Genomic DNA, 21,967 nt, shown 5'->3' on the forward strand with positions numbered 1-21,967 from the left:
TGAGTAACAGTCACAGAGGTGGGGAGTGGTGGTGGGGTCGTAAAACTGTTGAATAACGATTTAAAAAACCAAGGTCCACATTTAGGCCATTATCTTGTGTGTCAAATAGGATTAGCATTCTTGGTTCAAATGTTTTCATTTCCTGAGTAATTTTGAAGTTCCCTTTAAGAACCAAAACGTTTATGTCTTCCATAGTGTGGTCTGGTTGTGAAATGATGTCACACAGAAATCACCTTTCTTATGTTATATAATTGTGTGTCAAATTAATTTTCAGGCCTCGTGCATACTGGACGTTAAAATAACGTTATAAAAACGCCAGTAGCTTTGCAGTGAGTTTTCCACCTTTTTTCAACGTTTTTGCAATAGTGTTTTTTAGCGTTTTTCCACATTAGCGTTTTTTAGCATTTTTTTTTAAGAAAAAAATGTTTTTTTTCAATGGATCAAAAACATTAAAAAACACTGGTGAGCAACGTTTTTGAGCAATGTTTATCGACGTTTATTAGCGTTAGAGCATTTTTACAGCTGAAAAACGTCTCTCATAACCCACTATTTTTGGGGGTTTTTTACTGCTCAAAAACGCCACTGCCCAAAACTGCTGATAACAGCCTATTTGTGCATGGACACATAGGATAACATGATGGAGAGTTTGATTTAGCTGCACAGTTTGCAGAAGGGCTTGGTTCCTTTATTTCTATCTTCATAATCAAAATGAAGTTTGCTGCTGATTAGTTTATGTATGAGCTTGGGTGGTTGCCTGAAAGCCAGTATTGGAGGTTGTTGGAATATTTAATTCAGCGTTTAATCCTCGGTGATTATGGGTTGCAAATCTTTGATTATCTTTCGTATCCCTTCTAGTGCTGGATTATATGTGGTTACTAGAGGTACACCATAATTTTTTTTTTCATTGTATTGGGGGAAATTTTCTCTATCTTTTCAGGGCTGTGTTTATGCTTGTATTGGTGAGTTTGTAACCTTTCTTATGGAAGGAATCTGCTAGTATTTTGAGATGTTTATTTCTGTCCTCTGGGTCTGATGGCCACGCCCCATGGTTATATAAGAGATGCCACACAGCGGGCAACAACACAATGGAGGAAGACAGCCACAGAAGAAGAGTGACTTTTTTTTTAGTGGGTAACCGGTGGCGAGGAAGAAGACAGCTCAGGGAGAGACAGCGGCAGAAGGAAATGGCGGCGGGAGAAGATGGCTCAGGGAGGAGACAGCACTGGGGAGAGGACAGTGGCGGGAGAAGACAAGGGCACCAAGAGAGGCGGCACCGGGAGAGACGGCGGCGGGAGAAGACAGCTCAGAGCTATTTGATTAATAAAGGATTTGCCAAAAAACGTTTTTTTATTTTTACATTTCACTGCTTTTTGAGGTGAAGGGGGGTAAGCCCCCCATCAGCAGGCCCCGACAACCACCGACAAGGGTTGTCAGGAAGAGGCCTTTGTCCCCACTCCCGTTGAGGGCATGCAGCCTGGTATGGTTCAGGAAAGGGGGGGAGGCGCTTGCTCACCCCCTCCCTTTCCTTGCATGCTCGGATAGCTCGGATAAGAGTTTGGTATGGATTTTGGAGGGGACCCCGCGACATTTAAAAAAAAAAAAATTGGTGGGGGGGGGGGGGTCCCCTCCGAATTCATACTAGACCCTAGAAGGGCCTGGTATAGACCTGGGGGGGACACCACGCCAGTTTTTTCGAGGTTTTTTTTTTGCCGGCAATTTTTTTACATTCAGCTGTCAGCGGGAAACCCCGCTGACAGCTGATGACTCATCAGTTGTTAAGGACGGCTTCCCGTCCCCCTCCTTAGGAAACAGCTATATACAGTGTGTTTACAGACAAAAACGTAAAACGCAAAATGCATGAAAACTGCATCAAGCGCAGCCGCAAAGATGCGAACCTAGACTAAAAGCCTGGGTCGCGATCATAATGCAGTTATTTATAGTAAGTAGTATTTGCCATTGTCTCTAGCCCATTTATATATGCTTTTACTCAACAATTAAAGGGTCTCATTAAAGCCACTACCAACTATCAAACAACATTCAGAACTTATAAGTGTGATTCTGAACAATCCACAAACTGGGGACCTCTACATGCTGCACAAGAGCCATGGCATTAATAAGACCATGTAATTTTGAAATAAAATCCTGGGTCGGATGCCATTACTGCAACTGTGAGCATGGTACTGACTTTAAGAGCTGACAAGATGCTATCAAAGTTTTTTCAGTACTTTCCCCCCACCAGCAGCACCCAGGATGATTTCTGGGCTTTGCCGTTTCTGCATATACAGCCCTGTCCAAAAGATTTGAGAATTACACAAATAATAATTTTCCCAAAGTCTGCTGCTTCAGTGTTTTTAGATCTTTTTGTCAGATGTTACCCTGGCATGCTGTCAATCAACTTCTGGGCTGCACCTTGACTGATGGCAGCCCATTCCTGCATAATCAGTGCTTGGAGTTTGTCAGAATTTGTAGGGGGTTTTTTGTTCACCCACCTCTTGAGGATTGACCACAATTTCTCAATGGGATTAAGGCCTGGGGAGTTTCCTGGCCATGGACCTAAAGGTTTTGTTCGACAAGCCATTTAGTTATCAGTTTTGCCCTATGGCAAGGTGCTCCATCATGCTGGAAAAGGGCATTGTTCATCACCAAACTGCTTTTGGAAGGTTGGGAGAAGTTTCTCTCGAAGGATGTCTTTGTACCCTTCTTTATACATGGCTGTGTTCCTAGGCAAAATTGTGAGTGAGCCCACTCCTTTGGCTGAAAAGCAACCCCACACATGAATGGGGCAAGGAGATGACCCGTCAAAACCCAGGAAATGCGGCATACATAGCACAGTTAACAGTGAGGAAATCATCTTATGGCTTATAATCTCATCTAGGAGAGCCAACATCTTCCACAGAGCCACAAGCATCTATCCAGTCTGACCAAATTTTGTCAAACTTTCTTGGGCCGTTTCTGTTAAGATAAGTTAAGATAAGTAAGCTTATATAGGGTAAGAACAAAGTTCAACACTGCGCCCAGTAGAAACCAACAGTGGAGCAGTAGCTTTCCAAAGAAGACATTTTTACCTACAAGCAAAAAATGTGGCAAAACAAATAAATGACCATAATGACCCATGGGTTGGGCACCAAAGACATTTAACCGCAGCAGTTTGGGATCCGATCGGAGGATTCACTTTCAAACCTTATTAAAATCAGCAAGCGCCGCTGCCCAAAAGGCAGTGGCGGCTGGTGCTCCAAATTTTTTGGGGGGCGCAAACAATCTGAAAAATTCAGAAAAAAAACAATAATTGCAGCATCACTGTGCCCATTAATTGCAGCCACTGTGCCCATCAATTGCAGCTACTGTGCCATCAAAGGCAATCAGTGTTCCATCAATTGAAGCCACTGTGCCATGAAACGCAGCCACTGTGCCATCAATTGCAGCCACTGTGTCAATCAATTGCAGCCACTGTGCCATCAAACGAAGCCACTGTGCCCCATCAAATGCAGCCAGTGTACCATCAGGTGCAGACACTGTGCCATCAAATGCAGCCACTGTGCCCATCGATTGCAGCCACTGTGCCCATCAATTGCAGCCACTGTACCGACCAATTGCAGCCACTGTGCCCATCAAATGTAGCAACTGTGCCCATCAAATTCAGCCACTGTGTCATAAAACGAAGCCACTGTGCCCATCAAATGCAGCCACTGTGCCCATCAATTGCAGCCACTGTGCCCATCAATTGCAGCCACTGTGCCTATCAAATTATTATTATTATTATATTATTATACAGGATTTATATAGCGCCAACAGTTTACGCAGCGCTTTACAATATAAAAGGGAGACAATATAGTTATAATACAATAAAATACAAGAGGATTAAGAGATGCAGCCGTTGTGCCATCAAATGCCGTCACTGTGCCCATCAAATGCTGCCACTGTGCCCATCAAATGCTGCCACTGTGCCCTATCAAATGCCGTCACTGTGCCCATAAATTACAGCCACTGTGCCCATCAATTGCAGCCACTGTGCCCATCAATTGCAGCCACTGTGCCCATCAAATGCAGCCACTGTGCCCAACAAATGCAGCCACTGTGTCATAAAATGCAGCCACTGTGCCCATCAAATGCAGCCACTGTGCTCATAAAATGCAGCCACTGTGCCTATCAATTGCAGCCACTGTGCCCATCAATTACAAGCAAAAAATGAGGCAAAACAAATAAACAGTTTGCCATAATGGCCCATGGGTTGGGCACCAAAGATATTTAACCGCAGCAGCTTGGGATCCGATCGGAGAATTAAGTTAGAAACCTTATTAAAATCAGCAAGCACCGCTGCCCAAAAGGCAGTGGCGGCTGGTGCTCCAAATTTTTTTGGGGGGCGCAAACAAACTGAAAAATTCAGAAAAAAAACATTAATTGCAGCATCACTGTGCCCATCAATTGCAGCCACTGTGCCATCAAATGCAGCCACTGTACCTCATCAAATGCAGCCACTGTGCCCATCAAACGCAGCCAGTGTTCCATGGATTGCAGCCACTGTGCCATTAAACGCAGCCACTGTGCCATCAATTGCACCCACTGTGCCATCAAATGCAGCCACTGTGTCCATCAATTGTAGCCACTGTGCCATCAAACGAAGCCACTGTGACCCATCAAATGCAGCCACTGTGCCATCAAGTGCAAACACTGTGTAATCAAACGCAGCCACTGTGCCCATCAAATGCAGCCACTGTGCCCATCAAATGCTGCCACTGTGCCCATCAAATGCTGCCGTTGTGCCCATCAAATACCGCCACTGTGCCCCATCAAATTCTGCTACTGTGCCCATTAAATACTGCCACTGCGCCCATAAAATACCGCCACTGTGCCCATCAAATGCTGCCAGCCTGCCACTGTGCCCATCAAATGCTGCCACTGTGTCCAACAAACACGCAGTCACTGTGCCCAAACACAGCCCCTGTGCTTATCAATTGCAGCCACTGTGCCTATCAAATTATTATTATTATACAGGATTTATATAGCACCAACAGTTTACGCAGCGCTTTACAATATAAAAAGGAGACAATACAGTTATAATACCATAAAATACAAGAGGATTAAGAGATGCAGCCATTATGCCATCAAATGCCGCCACTCTGCTCATCAAATGCTGCCACTGTGCCCATCAAATGCTGCTGTTGTGCCCATCAAATTCCGCCACTATGCCCATCAAATTCCAGCCTGCCACTGTGCAAAATCAAATGCTGCCACTGTGCCCAACAAATGCCACCACTGTGCCCCATCAAATGCTGCCACTGTGCCCATCAAATGCTGCCACTGTGCCCATCAAAAAACGCTAATGTGCTCATCAAATACCGCCACTATGCCCATCAAATTCCAGCCTGCCACTGTGCCCATCAAATGCCGCCACTGTGCCCCATCAAATACTGCCACTGTGCCCATCAAAAGTTAACACTGTGACCCCCCACCCGCTCGCCATCTGCCCGGTACTTACCTTTATCCTTACTTATCTCGGTGGGGCAGCGGGTGACGGCGGGAAGCTGGGGAACCTTACAGCGGATGACAGCGGTGAGCTGTGTCCTCCATGCGTCCCCTCCTCCTGATAGGCGTTCAATCATCCAGTCGTTTCAGCCAATCAGGTGAAGGGTAACACACCCGTGTTTCCTGATTGGCGGAGAGGCGGTTTAGTGTTAGAACAGCGAATATTAATTCGCTGTTCTAACATACCTGGGTGAACTGTGAGCGCAATGCTCTGCGCTTGCAATTCACCCTTTTTAAAGCCTATTAGAGCCTATGGCTCCAATCAGGTGCTTCAAAAATACATCCCCGCCGCTGTAATTCAGCCGCCCGGTGTCCGAAAAGGGGCCGGATGCCTGAATAGGGGGTGGCCATGGATAGATTCATGCAATGCATGAATCTATCTATTAGTCATAGAGGGAGTGGCTGGAGAGAGGGGGCGGTGCCCACGCACCCGTAATGAACACACTGCCTTTGAGCGGAGGGACAGACAGGAACCAAACCATGTGTAGATGCGCCTGGCAGATCACATCTAGGGCACGACACTGGAGTAGAGGGGGAAATAGCCAACAACCTTTTCAGGAGAAAGAAGCCCTGTGTAGAAACTTAAGCTGGAGGAACATGTCTCTTGCACAGTTCATTGTGGTCACATATGAGGATAAGCAATCCTCCCACTTCTCCTCTGTCAGATCAGGAAGATCTGCCTACCACTTGATAAGGGTTTGAGCCAGTTTATCAGTGGATACTATGGACAGATGGAAATATATAGAAAACAGTGGCTTGTCTAACACTTCGGAGGTAAGCAAACATTCCACTAGATCAGAATCCAAGGTGAGAGGAGTAGGGAATTGTTGCAGGAAAGCATGACGTAGCTGTAAGTATCTGAATAACATCCAGTTTGGCAAGTTAAACAGCTTTAAGGTCAGGAAAGGTATGTACCTTGCCATCCGCAACAATATGCTTTAGTTCCACTACCCCTCTGGCCACCCAGAGCTGAGGATCTGGAATGGTTCTCATATGCGGAAGAGCTGGATTGCACTACAGGGTAATATGGGGAGAAATATAGGAGCGGTAACAAGCCCTAGCCCTGTGCCATACTGAAATACCTTTTGCAGAATTGCAGTCCATTGCTGATGTTTTTCCTAGAGAGAAGTGGCTTCTTTGCTGCCCTTCTTGACACCAGGCCATCCTCCAAAGTCTTTGCCTCACTGTGTGTGCAGATGCACTCACACCTGCCTGCTGCCATTCCTGAGCAAGCTCTTCATTGGTGGTGCCCTGATCCCACAGCTGAATCAAATGTAGGAGATGGTCCTGAGCTTGCTGGACTTTCTTGGGCGCCCTGAAGCCTTCTTCACAACAAATTAAACCTTTAGCCTTAAAGTTCTTGATGATCCGGGAAAATGGTTGATTTAGGTGCAATCTTAGTTGCAGCAATATTCTTACGTGTGAACCCCTTTTTGTGCAAAGCAATGATGACTGCATGTGTTTCCTTGCAGGTAACCATGGTTAACAGAGGCAGAACAATGATTTCAAGCACAACCCTCCTTTTAAAGCTTCCAGTTATTCTAACTCAATCAGCATTACAGAGTGATTTTCAGCCTTGGCCTCGTAAACACTGACACCTGTGTTAACGAGAGAATCACTGACATGATGTCAGCAAGTCCTATTGTGACAGTGCTGAAATGCAGTGGAAATGGTATTGTTTGGATTAAGTTTGTTTACATGGCAAAGAAGGCTTTAGATGTCACAGAGCCGGTCCAAGCTCTGCATGGATCCTGACACTTATGTCAGCATTTGCCTAAATGCCTGAACGGCAGCTGTCTCAGCCTCTGAGTGTGCTGCTGAGAGCTGCAGCCAGCTGCAGCCCTGGAGGTGCAGAGCACAGAGCGCTGACTGACAGTCACCACTCTGTACTCAGAACGGATCTGAGAACTGACCGATCAGCGGTCTTTGTACAGTAGATATAAAAAGTCTACACACCCCTGTTAAAATGTCAGGTTTCTGTGATGTAAAAAAATTAGACAAAGATAGATCATTTCAGAACTTTTTCCACCTTTAACCACTTCTATACCGCTGCATGCCGATATACATCCTAACTTTGAAAGGGGATATCTTTGTTATGGCAGCAGATAGCTGGTAACCCTGGTATCCTCTTCTTCAGCGGGCGGTTCGGCTTCCGATAATAGTGGTCTCTGCCGCCCTTCGCCGCTTTCCCCCGCCGCCCTCCGCCGCTTACTGGGTATGGAAATGAGTGAGGGGAAGATGGCCCCCACCCTTCTCCACACCATTGCAGGACTAAAGCAACTTTAAAACGTCACTTCCGCCCATAGCTCTTAAAGGGCCTTTTTTTTTTTTTTTCATTTTTTCAAATGACAACATTTTTTTTTTTTAATTGCATTTTAGTGTAAATATGAGATCTGAGGTCATTTTTGTCATGCTTTTTTTCTATTACAAGGGATGTTTACATTCCTCCTTATAGAAATAAAAGTGACAAAATTTTTTTTTTTTTTTAAAGAACAGTGTAAAAATAAAAAAATAAAAGGTAAAACAAATAAGAAAAAAATAATTTTAAACGCGCCCCATCCCGCCGAGCTTGCGTGCAGAAGCGAACGCATACATAAGTAGTGCCCGTATATGAAAACGGTGTTCAAACCACACATGTGAGGTATCGCTGTGATCAGTAGAGTGAGAGAAATAATTCTAGCCCTAGACCTCTTCTGTAACTCAAAACATGCTACCTGTAGAATTTTTTAAACGTTGTTTATGGAGATTTTTAAGGGTAAAAGTTTGTCGCCATTCCAGGAGCGGGCCCAATTTTGAAGCGTGACATGTTGGGTATCAATTTACTCAGCGTAACATTATCTTTCACAATATGAAAAAATGGGCTAACTTTACTGTTGTCTTATTTTTTAATTCAAAAAAGTGTATTTTTTCCAAAAAAGTTTGCTTGTAAGACCGCTGCGCAAATACGGTGTGACAGAAAGTATTGCAACGACCGCCATTTTATTCTCTAGGGTGTTAGAAAAAATTTATAATGTTTGGGGGTTCTAAGTAATTTTGTAATAAAAAAACTGTTTTTAACTTGTAAACAACAAATCTCAGAAAGGCTCGGTCCTTAAGTGGTTAATGTGACCTATGAACTGTACAACTCAATTGAACAACAAACTGAAATCTTTTGGGGGGTAAAAATAAAGAGCTAAAATAATGTGCTTGCATAAATGTGCACACCCTCTTAAAACTGGGGACGTAGCGGTGTTCAAAATTAAGCAATCACATTCAAACTCATGGTAAATAGGAGTCAGTACACACCAGCCTAGCTTTAAAGTGCCTCTGATTAACCCCAAATAAAGTTCAGCTGTTCTAGTTGGTCTTTCCAGACATTTTCTTAGTCATATCCTACAGCAAAAGCCATGGTCCGCAGAGAGCTTCCAAAACATCAGAGGGATCTCATTACTAAAAGGTATCAGTCAGGAGAAGGGTACAAAAGAATTTCCAAGGCATTAGATATACCTTTGAACACAGTGAAGACTGTCACTATAAAGTGGAGAAAATATGGCACAACAGTGACATTACCAAGAACTGGATGTCTCTCCAAAATTGATGAAAAGACAAGAAGAATACTGGTCAGGGAGGCTGCCAAGAGGCCTACAGCAACATTGAGGCTGGGTTTACACTGCAGATGGATGCGGCTGACAGCAGGGGTCCAGTGCATCCCTGTTCTCCATTTCAGGGAGGAATCAGGCCCAAATTTTTGCCTGAATTCGGACCTGAAACAGAGCCAAAGGCACACGGGACCTTTGTGCAATTCGCTCCGCAACTGCTCCGGAGATGTGTGAACCGGCTCAAATCTCCTGTCATGCGAATCAGATGCGGAGAAACCTGCATCCAATTCGCACTAGTGTGAACCCTTCCTAAAGGAGCTTGTAATGAAACGTCCCACACTCTGCTTGGGTGCTTTCGTCATATATCACTTCCTGCCAGTCTGAATATAGATATCAGGTATTCCAACCACTGATAACAACAAACAAGACAATACTCGTTTGGTTGCTGAACATGGACTGTTTATTAGAACAAGAATATAGTCTTATATACAGTTGAAGAGGAGGTTCCCCCTTCCTCCTCATATTACTCTAACAATACACCTGTAACCAAAAACACGATTAACATGAGCTAGTTATCTAATCATTTACCCAGACTTGGTTACTCAGAGATATGACCTTTCAGGGTAGACTTGCCATCTCCTCACTCAACTTACAATACACATAAGTATAAACACATCCCCCAATAGTTTGCTAGTTGACAAAGGTGTGTTAATGACCACAATAAACCATTGGGTGAAAGAACTGGGCTTTCCAGATTAATCAGCATTCCTTTCACATACATCTGTCCACTGAGTCCCAAGCTGGCAAAGACCATCGTGTCCTTCTTAATGTCCTTTTGCATTACATAACAGAATATCTTCCTAAATGCTTGAGGCTAGCATTCAGTCCTCTCCAAAAGCCTCTGTCCCGGGTGAGTCTGTCACAGAGCTGCAGGAATATCTGCCAATATCTGCCAAGTACTGGATGTGTGGTACATGTAACAACAATCTCCCTTATTCTTCATATGTCTGGGCTATGGGATAGAGTGGCAAGATGGAAGCCTTTTCTTACAAAGAAAAAACATCCAAGCTGGTTAAATTTTGAAAAAAACACATCTGAAATCTCCCAAAAACATGTGGGAAAACGTGTTATGGTCTGATAAAACCAAGGTTGAACTTTGTGGCCAGAATTCCATATTGGCACAAAAACAACACTGCACATCACCAAAAGAACACCATACCCACATTGAAGCATGGTGGTGGCAGCATCATGCTTTGAGGCTGTTTTTCTTCAGCTGGAAGAGGGGTTTTAGTCAATGTAGAGGGAATTATGAACAGCTCTAAATACCAGTCAATATTGGCACAAAACCTTCAGGCTTCTGCTAAAAAGTTGAACATGAAGAGGAACTTCATCTTTCAGCATGACAACGACCCAAAGCATACATCCAAATCAATAAAGGAATGGCTTCACCAGAAGAAGAATTAAAGTTTTGGACTGGCCCAGCCAGAGCCCAGACCTGAATCCGATTGAAAATCTGTGGGGTGATCTGAAGAGGGCTGTGCACAGGAGATGCCCTTGCAATCTGACAGATTTGGAGTGTTTTTGCAAAGAAGAGTCAAGGTGTGCCATGGTAATAGACTCATACCCAAAAAGATTGAGTACTCTAACAAAAAAAATCAAAAGATGCTGCAACAAAGTATTAGTTTAAGGGTGTGCACACTTATGCATTCATATTATTTTATTTATTTATTCTTTTTTTTTTTCCCTCCACCTAAAAGATTTCAGTTAGTTTTTTTAACTGAGTTGTATGGTTTTTAAAGGTCACAATAAAGGTGGAAAAAGATCTTTGTCTCATTTTTTTTAAATCACAGAAAGCTGACATTTTTTTTTTGAAATTCTGTTTATTAAATTTTTGGACATACAAACATACAAAGATAGTGGAGTGACCCAGCACAACACCGGCCATTCCTTGACCAACATGGTCAACTTGAATCCAACATTTAGTCGACCTAACACAGGTGACTTATTGTACTAAACCCCCCCTCCCCCCAACATCCCGGACCACAGTTCACCACATTTAAGAAAAATGACTTCTCTTTATCTTACCAATAGGGGAACATCTGAAGTAAGCCCATGTTTATATACATAAGTGTGTTTATTATACTCCCCAAAGCACTGCACTGTACTTGATGTTGAGCTAATTTTATGATCAAAAGGACACAACTACCTTTAACTATCACCCAACCTCATGTGTTTGGTTAGAACAGACTCCCATGACTATTATTTAATCTCATATGTGACCTTGGGCAGAACTAGCCAGCCGTTATTTTCGAGCCAAACCAGGCCTGCCAAACTTTATCAAACTTTTTTCCGCACCCTCCAGAGTGGTAGGTTGCCTTATAATAAGGCATCATGGAATTTACCAGTCCCTTCCAAAAGGGAATACCAGGGGGAGCGGAATTCCTCCATTTAAATAATATGGCTTTTCTTCCATAGAAGAATAAAATGTTCAGTAAAGTTCTAAGAGCTCTGGACAGAACTACCTCCTCTACTAGGCCCAACAAACATACTCTAATTGACAATGGGATAGGTATTTTTAAAATTTCTTCTATGCATTTGATTACCCCTTCCCAAAAGGTCTTGATGTGCGGGCAATCCCAAAAAATATGTTTGGCATCTGCCGGTGAAAAGCCACATCTCCAACAATCCAAGGAGACCAATGGGTATATTACAGCCAATCTGGCCGGTGTAAAATAAATTCTGTGCAAAAATTTTAAATGTATGAGTCTGAGTCTGTCTCTCGCAGATACTAAATGTTTAACCACTTCAGCCCCGGACCATTATGCTGCCTAAGGACCAGAGGACTTTTTCCAATTTGGCACTGCGTCGCTTTAACTGCTAATTGCGCGGTCATGCAATGCTGTACCCAAACGAAATTTGCGTCCTTTTCTTCCCACAAATAGAGCTTTCTTTTGATGGTATTTGATCACCTCTGCCGTTTTTATTTTTTGCGCTATAAACGGAAAAAGACCGAAAATTTTGAAAAAAAATGATATTTTCTACTGTTTGTTATAAAAAAAATCCAATAAGCTCAATTTTAGTCATACATTTAGGCCAAAATGTATTCGGCCACATGTCTTTGGTAAAAAATGTCAATAAGCGTATATTTATTGGTTTGCGCAAAAGTTATAGCGTCTACAAACTAGGGTACATTTTCTGGAATTTACACAGCTTTTAGTTTATGACTGCCTATGTCATTCCTTGAGGTGCTAAAATGGCAGGGCAGTACAAACCCCCCCCAAATGACCCCATTTTGGAAAGTAGGCACCCCAAGGAAATTGCTGAGAGGCATGTTGAACCCATTGAATATTTTTTTTTTTTGTCCCAAGTGATTGAATAATGACAAAAAAAAAAAAATATTTACAAAAAGTTGTCACTAAATGATATATTGCTCACACAGGCCATGGGCCTATGTGGAATTGCAACCCAAAATACATTCAGCTGCTTCTCCTGAGTACGGGGATACCACATGTGTGGGACTTTTTGGGAGCCTAGCCGCGTACGGGGCCCCGAAAACCAATCACCGCCTTCAGGATTTCTAAGGGCGTAAATTTTTGATTTCACTCCTCACTACCTATCACAGTTTTTAAGGCCATAAAATGCCCAGATGGCACAAAAACCCCCCCAAATGACCCAATTTTGGAACGTAGACACCCCAAGCTATTTGCTGAGAGGCATGTTGAGTCCATGGAATATTTTATATTTTGACACAAGTTGCGGGAAAGTGACACATTTTTTATTTTTTTTGCACAAAGTTGTCACTAAATGATATATTGCTCACACAGGCCATGGGCATATGTGGAATTGCACCCCAAAATACATTTAGCTCCTTCTCCTGAGTATGGGGATACCACATGTGTGGGACTTTTTGGGAGCCTAGCCGCGTACGGGGCCTCGAAAACCAATCACCGCCTTCAGGATTTCTAAGGGTGTAAATTTTTGATTTCACTCTTCACTGCCTATCACAGTTTCGGAGGCCATGGAATGCCCAGGTGGCACAAAACCCCACCAAATGACCCCATTTTGGAAAGTAGACACCCCAAGCTATTTGCTGAGAGGCATGGTGAGTATTTTGCATCTCTCATTTGTTTTTGAAAATGAAGAAAGACAAGAATGGATACCAAACATGACATGCTTTACAATTGCGCACAAACGTGCAGTGGCAACAAAATAAATACATTTTTAAAAGCCTTTAAAAACCTTTACAGGTTACCACTTTAGATTTACAGAGGAGGTCTACTGCTAAAATTACTTCGCGGTGATACCTCATGGTGCAATTGCTGTTTACGTTTGACGACAGACCGCCGCTTGCGTTCGCCTTAGCGCGAGAGCAGGGGGCGACAGGGGTGCTTTTTTTTTTTCTTTATTATTTTTTTGCTTTTTTATCTTATTTTTAAACTGTTCCTTTCATTTTTTTTTTAATCATTTTTATTGTTATCTCAGGGAATGTAAATATCCCCTATGATAGCAATAGGTATTGACAGGTACTCTTTTTTGAAAAAATTGGGGTCTATTAGACCCTAGATCTCTCCTCTTCCCTCAAAGCATCTGACCACACCAAGATAGGTGTGATAAAATGCTTTCCCAATTTCCCAATGGCGCTGTTTACATCCGGCGAAATCTAAGTCATGAAATGCTCGTAGCTTCCGGTTTCTTAGGCCATAGAGATGTTTGGAGCCACTCTGGTCTCTGATCAGATCTATGGTCAGCTGGCTGAATCACCGGCTGCATTCTCAGGTTCCCTGTTGAGACAGGAGAGCCAGAGAAAAACACGGAAGACGGTGGGGGGGGAGCATTCCCTCCCACGGCTTGTAAAAGCAGTCCAGAGGCTAATTAGCCACTAGGATTGCTTTTACATGAAAGCTGACCGCTGGCTGAAAAGAATGATACCAAGATGATACCTAAACCTGCAGGCATCATTCTGGTATAACCACTCAAAGTCGTGAATGGCGTACCTGAAGACAAAACAATGGTTAACAATAAAACACAGTAAACGGTAAAGTATAAAAAATTGCATACCTGAAAAGCAAACATGATAAAACATAATAACAATGAAACAGTGCAGAATAGAATACAGTAAAAAAGAGCAGAACAATAGAGAGAGAGAATAGAGAGAGAACAATAAAACGACAACTATTTTTTAAAATTTTATATATATATATATATATATATATATATATATATATATATTTTTTTTTTTTACACTTTTTTTGTAACTAACTTTTATAACTGTAACCGGTTCCAGGTTCGGGTCTCTCAAAATGTGATGGCATCTTGGGAGACCCTGTGAAAGTGTGCCTAGTCTGTGCAATGCTGTACCCTAGGCTAATACTCAACTAGTGAATGGTAGCGTTGAAAACATTCACCAATGCAAAAACCAGGATTGTCAGGACAGGAGGGACAATAATAGCGGGTGTCACGCCTATATTCGCGCTTGCTGCAGACACAACATCTTTTTTGGGGGGTTCGTTGGGTAGGGGTACTCGGGAGGACATAAAGAAAATGCCTCTCATGCAGCCGACTGCATTTGGTTGGGGATGTGAATGGGGGAAGTACGGGCGCTGCAGAAGTGGTGGGTTCCCAATTAGGATTGGCGAATGCAGCATGAAGGGCACTATGGGCACGACGGGCCTGTTTGTCTTCTTCTTGGTGGCAGCGGGACACTACTTGTGCTTGCCACCTCACCAGCTTGAACTGCACTTATGGGACTCGCCACGTCACCAAGTGTTACTGCAGTGCTGGTTTGACTACGACCGGGGTGTACTAGGCCGCTGGCGCTTGCCAGTTCACCAAAACGCTACCAAAAAAACTGTTAGCGATCGCAGGGATCAGGCCTGACTCTGCGAACGCTGTAGTTATGCATTTAGTGTTTTGTAAGTGACAGTGATCGATCAATACTGCACTTGGGTGGGCTGGGCTGGGCCGGGCGGAGGGGCAAAATGCAGGTGCTAGCAGGTATCTGGGCTGATCCCGCAAACACTGCGTTTTTGGGAACCCTAAACTGCTGGGGACGCTAGTATAGATCTGATCGGATCAGATATTGATCCGATCAGATACTATACCACTAAGGGAGGTGTACGGTGCGTGCGTGGGTGTTAGCGGTACTGGCGCTAACCTGACGCTGCCTGGGGCTGGTGCTTGCCAGTTCACCAAAATGCTACCAAAAAAACTGTTAGCGATCGTAGGGATCAGGCCTGACTCTGCGAACGCTGCAGTTATGTGTTTAGTGTTTTGTAAGTGACAGTGATCGATCGATACTGCACTGGGTGGGCTGGGCTGGGCCGAGGGGCAAAACGCAGGTGCTAGCAGGTATCTGGGCTGATCCCGCTAACACTGCGTTTTTGGGAACCCTAAACTGCTGGGGACGCTAGTATAGATCTGATCGGATCAGATATTGATCCGTTCAGATACTATACCACTAAGGGAGGCGTATGCTGCGTGCGTGGGTGTTAGCGGTACTGGCGCTAATATGACGCTGCCTGGGGCGATGTATATCACCGCCGGGCGATCAGGGGGCTAAACCTTTATTCGGTAATAAACGGCGGGTGCCCTGACACTATAAAAAATAAACGAACTAACCAGCGTCACCCGTAACGGTTATACGGTGATCAGTGGTGAAAGGGTTAACTAGGGGGCAATCAAGGGGTTAAAACCTTTATTAGGTAGTATATGGGGGTCCCTGTCGCTATAAAACGCTGACGGCGAACCTAAATATTTACCTCCCTAACTAGCGTCACCAGTGACACTAATACAGCGATCAGAAAAATGATCGCTTAGCGATACTGGCGACAGGGGGTGATCAAGGGGTTAAAACTTTATTGGGGGGGTTAGGGGGGTACCCTAGACCTAAAGGGGGCTAACAGTAACTGCCCTAACACAGTAACTGTCACAAACTGACACCATGCAGTAATAAAAAACAAAACAAAAAAACACTGCTTGGTGTCAGTGTGACGGGGGGGGGGGGGGGGGGGTGATGTGTGCCTGGCATGTTCTACTGTGTGTGTGTGTATGTGTTTGGTGCACTCACATTTCAGTCTTCTCTCCTCGGCGCCGGAACGGAAACTGCCGAGCCGAGGAGAGATGACGTCACATCCCCTGCCTCTGTGTACTACACAGAGGCAGGGGAAGAATCTCATTGGCTGGGAGCGATCGCGAGGGGGGGGCCACGATCGGATGGCCTCCCCCTCATCTCTGATCGCTGCCTGACCAAAGGCAACCGCCGCTGGTAGCGGGGGGGTCCCATCGGACCCCCCACCCGCGGGAAGGCAAGGACGTATATGTATGTCCTTTTACCTGCCCGGGCCGCTTTGTGGACGTTTTTTTGTCGCGGCGGTCGTCAAGTGGTTAAAGGGATGCACCCATACATCATCCCATTCCTCCCCATCCATATCAGGGACTTCACGCTCCCAACGCTCTCTACATTTATCCATTGCCGCCGGACTTTTCTTGAACAGGTTTTTATATGTGACCGACAAAGTCTTAGGGAGGTCTAATACCATAAGCATGTCTTCCAGAGCCGATGGGATGGACTCTACCGCCCTATCTCTGAATTGGGCCTGAAATGCGTGTCAAAGCTGTATGAACCTGAAGAAATATGCGTTAGGGAGGTCATGCTTAGTCTTCAGCTGGTCAAAAGTCAGAAGTGTTCAATCTTTGGTGATGTCCTTTAGTAATTTAATTCCTTTGACCACCCACACCATGGGATCCTGGAATGAGTAGAAGTGAGACAACTTGGGGTTCCCCCACAAGGGAGTCTGAGGTGAGAAACCCAAGTAGCTCGGGCACGCCAACTCCACTGCCTCCCCCCAAGCCTTAATAGTAGCCTTCATAGCCAATGTCAATGGAAGCTCCGACCTAACACCCCTGTGAATGGCCAAACGGAGGGTCTCATATGACCCCAAGTGAGCCACCTACACAACAGTTGCTGAGTCTCCGTCGTGAGATGTCAACCATTTATGGACAAATACCATCTGACCAGCTAGGTAATATTTCTTCCAGTCAGGTAGGGCCAATCCCCCCTGCCCCCAAGGTTCCTGAAGTAGAAACCTGACATTTTAACAGGGGTTTGTAGACTTTTTATATTCACGGTAGATCCAGCGAGGGACAGCTGCAGTATTGGCCATCTAGGCAAGTATAAATATTTGTTATTTTCAACACTTCTCTTTTAAAGAGGAACTATAGCCTTTTAAATTTTATCTTTTTTGGAAATGGAAAAATATTTGATAAAGGTAAATAACCCTAATGTGGTTAATGTTATATAAACCTTTTTTTTACGAATAGCTTAGGATTATATACTGTATGCAGTCATATTTGTTCCCTGTATATGCAGACACTGCTTCCTGATTTAGGTCGAGAAGTATTTTTTTACTCAAAAATTTTATCTGCCAACATACCTATTGATTTGTGTAAAGTGTGATTTCAAATCACACTTATTTTTATATATCGTCATTACTAACCCACCCCTTAGGTCATTAACACTTGGAGTTAGGGTATTTATTAAATCATTAATGTATGCCATTTTAAGTCTCTGCTGGAAAAGAAGTCACATGTATGCCAATGAGAAGCAGAACAGTTAGAATGGAAACACTGGCGTGACTTCCAAGCAGCCATTCAAACATCTTTAAGTCATCTCTTGACTATGTTGACATTCAAACTCACAGGCAGGTGGATGCTATATATTAAAGAGACAAGCCTCAACTCACTCAGGACTTATTATGTATAATATGTACAACTACATTCACACCGAAATGTATAGACCCTGACTTATATCACTGTATTGTGGCTATTAAATCTGAGGGTTCATTTAAAGTTTGCTTTATGCTGAGCCCATAGTTCAACCAAAGGTTATGCATGATATATTTGTACTGGCACCACAAAAATTCAGAGAATACTGGAGTCATATTTCTTTCAAAGATAACTTTCATTCTATATCTAAATATGTGAATGACTGTTACACAGAAAGTAATCCCTCTTGTCAGCATTTCACTTTGCGCATACTCAAATAGAAGTGGTAACAGTGAGTACAATGCTTGTGTGACGTTATAACAAAAAAAGTATTTAGTTTTTCATATGAAGTAAATGCTTTTTTACTTCATATGAAGTAGTAATAACTGTTCTTTAGTCAAGAACAGTTACTGCATACATATACAGTATATAAAAAAACACATATAGAAGTTAATTAATGTGAGTTGTTTAAAACTGTTCAATTGCTGTGATATTACTACGCGCTTTATTTACTGAAGTTTTTGTTTATACCTACCACATAATACAGATGTAGCCAGCCAAGGATGTACATCCCTGCTATATCTCTCATGCAGCACATATAGAACTGCTTAACCACTTGCTGACCAGCGACTTACCCGTACATCACTGTAATCTGAGTGTGAGTGATACTGGATTACTGTTATAGATGGTGGAAAGGGACCTCTTTACTGGGCTCTCCCAAGCAATCAGGGAGCCTGACAAGGAGGCGACTGGCGGCATTCAGTTCCTGGGACACAATGGGAGGAACAGATGTTTTCCCACTGTGTGATGTCAGAAACCAGAAGCGACAAAGTTTTCATCACGGATTCGGTCTCATGTAAACAAGCATCTGATCAAACTAATCTTGAGTTGATCTGATGCTTTGAAGGGCAGAAAGATATGGGTTCATGCACAAAGGCGAACACACACGTCGGTCCAGCACACATACAGTATCTCACAAAAGTGAGTACACCCCTCACATTTTTGTAAATATTTTATTCTATCTTTTCATGTAACAACACTGAAGAAATGACACTTTGCTACAATATAAAATAGTGAGTGTGAGGCTTGTATAACAGTGTATATTTGCTGTCCCCTCAAAATTACTCAAGCAGGTGTGTTAAATTTGGTGTTATCGCTCTTACTCTCTCATGCTGGTTACTGGAAGTTCAACATGGCACCTCATGGCAAAGAACTCTCTGAGGATCTGAAAAAATAGGATTTTTATAACAGCTTACCTGTAAAATCCTTTTCTTGGAGTACATCACGGGACACAGAGCCATAGTAGTTACTATGTGGGTTATAGGCCACCCCATCACTGGCACACCCTAAGACAAGAAGTCCACTCCCTATATAACCCCTCCCACTACTGGGAGAACCTCAGTTTTTGTAGCAAAGCAATATACGTGCATTAGAAGAGGGGAGGGACCTCTGTGTCCCGTGATGTACTCCTAGAAAAGGATTTTACAGGTAAGCTGTTATAAAAATCCTATTTTCTTTATCGTACATCACGGGACACATAGCCATAGTAGTTACTATGTGGGATGTCCCAGAGCAATGCCAACTGAGGGGAGGGAGACACAACAAAAGTAGGGCACCATAAGACCAGAGGACTTATACTGCTGCCTGCAGCACACTACGCCCAAAGGCAATATCCTCACGCCTTTTTACATCCACCTGATAGAATCTGGTAAATGTGTGGACTGAAGACCAAGTTGTGGCCTTGATTTGAGCCATGGAGGCTTGGTGATGCACTGTCCACGAAGCACTAACAGCCCTAGTGGAGTGTGCTTTGATTTGAGCGGGTGGAATCTTCCTCTTCAAACCATAAGCTTGAACAATTACTTGAATCCATTTAGAAATAGTAGATTTCGATGCTGCCTGTCCTCTTTTAGGACCTTCAGGCGACACAAACCAAACATCTGTTTTCCGAATGGGAGCAGTCACCTTCAAGTAGACTTTGACTGCTCTTACCACATCCAGAGAATGTAGTGATTTCTCTTCCTTAGAACAGGGTTCTGGAAAAAATGAAGGCAGAATAATATCCTGGTTTAAATGAAAACCTGACACTACCTTCGGTTGAAAATTAGGATGATGACGCAATACTACCTTATCCTTGTGAATAATTAAATATGGCTCTTTACAAGAAAGAGCAGCCAACTCTGATATCCTTCTTGCAGAAGATATGGCTACCAGAAAAATGAGTTTCCTTGTCAAAAGGACCAAAGGAATATGCCGTATTGGCTCAAAAGGCTGTTTCTGCAATGTCGACAGAACTAAATTCAAGTCCCAAGGGTGACCTAGCCGGAGGATTAAGCCGTGTTACCCCCTGAATAAAACTACGAACCAAAGAATGCGAAGCAAGTGGTCGTTGAAACAATAATGATAAGGCCGAGACCTGGCCTTTGATAGTACTCAAGGCCAGCTTCATCTCTAACCTCATCTGCAAAAATTCAAGGATTCTACCTATGACATACTTCCTGGGGTGCCAACCCGTGGATTCACACCAGGAGACATATGCCTTCCAGACTCTATAATATATGATTTTGGAGGCCGTTTCCTTGCATTAATCAAGGTAGATACCACAGAACCTGATAGCCCACGCTTCTTCTGAATGTGGGTCTCAATAGCCAAACCATTAAATTTAGCTTTTGTAAGGTAGGATGGAATACCGGACCTTGTGGGAGAAGGTCTGGATGTGGTGGTAGGGTCCATGGTTCCCCTACCACCATTCCTATGATCTCTGCATACCAGGATCTTCTGGGCCATGCTAGGGCCACAAGAATCACTGACTTCCCTTCCTGCTTGACTCTGCGAAGAAATTGCAGAAGCAGCAGAAAAGGAGGGAATGCATAAATCAGTGAGAACTGATTCCATGGGAACACCAAGGCATCTGTTCCGCATGCTAGCAGATCCCTTGTTCTTGACACAAAGTTGTCAATCTTTTTGTTGAACCTAGACGCAAACAGATCTACGTCCGGGATCCCCCATCTCCGGCATATTGCCAGGAAGATATCGGGGTGAAGGGCCCATTCTCCTGGGAACAACTGCTGGCGACTGAAGTAGTCCATCTGACAATTTTCTATTCCTGGAATGAAGACTGCCGATAGGCAAGGTACATTTTCTGCCCAAGTTAAGATATGATTCACCTCTCTCTGGGCCGCACGACTTCTCATGCCCCCTTGGGGATTGATATAGGCCACTGCTGTGGCTTTTTCGGATTGGATCCTGACAGGACAATTCCGTAACCTGAGCATCCAGGCCCTCAGGACCAAGCGTGCTGCCCAAATCTCTAGAATGTTGATGGGCAAGGTCATTTCTGGTCTGGACCATTACCTTCCAGGTAACTGGTAGGAAGGATTTTCCCCTCTGCAGATTCCTGGTTATTAACCACCAACTGAGGCTCCGGCACATCCTTGGAGGGAGACGCACTGGGAAATCTAGAGCTTGGACCTTCTTATTTCAAGCCGATAAGATACTGTTTTGCAGCAGCCTCGAATGAAACGGAGCATAAGGAATGGCCTCGAACGAAGCCACCATCTTTCCCAACAACCTCATGCAAAAAGTCGAATAGAAGGATTCTTCTTTGTCTTGACCACCTGAATCAGTTCCTTTATGGCACTGATTTTTGCCTGGGGCAAGAATATCATTTTCTGGGCTGTATCTATAATCAGACCCAAGTATTCTAATCTCCTTGATGGTTTTAAGGAGGATTTCTCTAGGTTGAGAATCCAACCTAGGTATTCCAGGTAATTGTGGTGATCATACTTTGGTCTAAGCGGACTACCGACTGGTCTATCAAGAGTAGATCATCTAGGTACGCTATAATCGTTATACCTTGGGCCCTTAATCTGGCTAGAGGAGGGGCCAGGACCTTTGTAAACACTCGAGGTGCAGTAGCTAGACTGAAAGGCAGAGCTACAAAACTGAAAATGAAGATTTTCTACCTCGAAGCGTAGATATTTCTGGTGAGCGGGGAAAATTGGCACATGGAGGTATGCATCCTTGATGTCGATTGACACCAGAAGTTCTCCTCCTTGTAGGATGGAGACTACTGATCGAGTTGACTCCATGCGGAAAGAGCG

The 21,967-nt window shown here is 43.8% G+C and overlaps 1 protein-coding gene across 5 annotated transcripts in view; it reads right to left on the reverse strand.

The window, feature by feature from the left end:
• The window catches only part of PLCE1 (phospholipase C epsilon 1), a 945,493-nt gene that overhangs the window by 286,899 nt on the left and 636,627 nt on the right, over positions 1-21,967 (reverse strand). The gene's annotated exons all lie outside the window — the stretch shown is intronic.

Source organism: Aquarana catesbeiana, linkage group LG08 (assembly GCF_042186555.1).
Source record: "Aquarana catesbeiana isolate 2022-GZ linkage group LG08, ASM4218655v1, whole genome shotgun sequence".
Lineage (NCBI taxonomy): Eukaryota > Metazoa > Chordata > Amphibia > Anura > Ranidae > Aquarana > Aquarana catesbeiana.